A 239-nucleotide genomic window follows, 5' to 3' on the forward strand; every position below is an offset into this window, starting at 1 on the left:
TCGAACTTCGCACCCCTTTTTTGTAAGAAGTTCTTCTCCCTAATTCTGAGCTGGTTGGGATGCCTCCTGCTCTGTATTCACTCTTTCACTCTTCTCCTCCTTGTTTTCTTGTCACTGTCTTCTTCTGCAGCAGTTGGCAACCAGCTTAGAGGTTACTGCAATCACATGAGAATCCAGACATTATTCGTTACATTGCCTGCCCCGAATATATATTCTCTGGACCACCACTAGGGGTGTGA

The 239-nt window shown here is 45.6% G+C and overlaps 1 protein-coding gene across 1 annotated transcript in view; it reads left to right on the forward strand.

Moving 5' to 3' along the window:
* The window catches only part of kiaa2013 (KIAA2013 ortholog), a 14068-nt gene that overhangs the window by 6538 nt on the left and 7291 nt on the right, over positions 1 to 239 (forward strand). The gene's annotated exons all lie outside the window — the stretch shown is intronic.

The sequence above is a fragment of the Morone saxatilis genome, unplaced genomic scaffold (assembly GCF_004916995.1).
Source record: "Morone saxatilis isolate NCDOM2014 unplaced genomic scaffold, NCSU_SB_2.0 Contig15, whole genome shotgun sequence".
NCBI classification, from domain to species: domain Eukaryota; kingdom Metazoa; phylum Chordata; class Actinopteri; family Moronidae; genus Morone; species Morone saxatilis.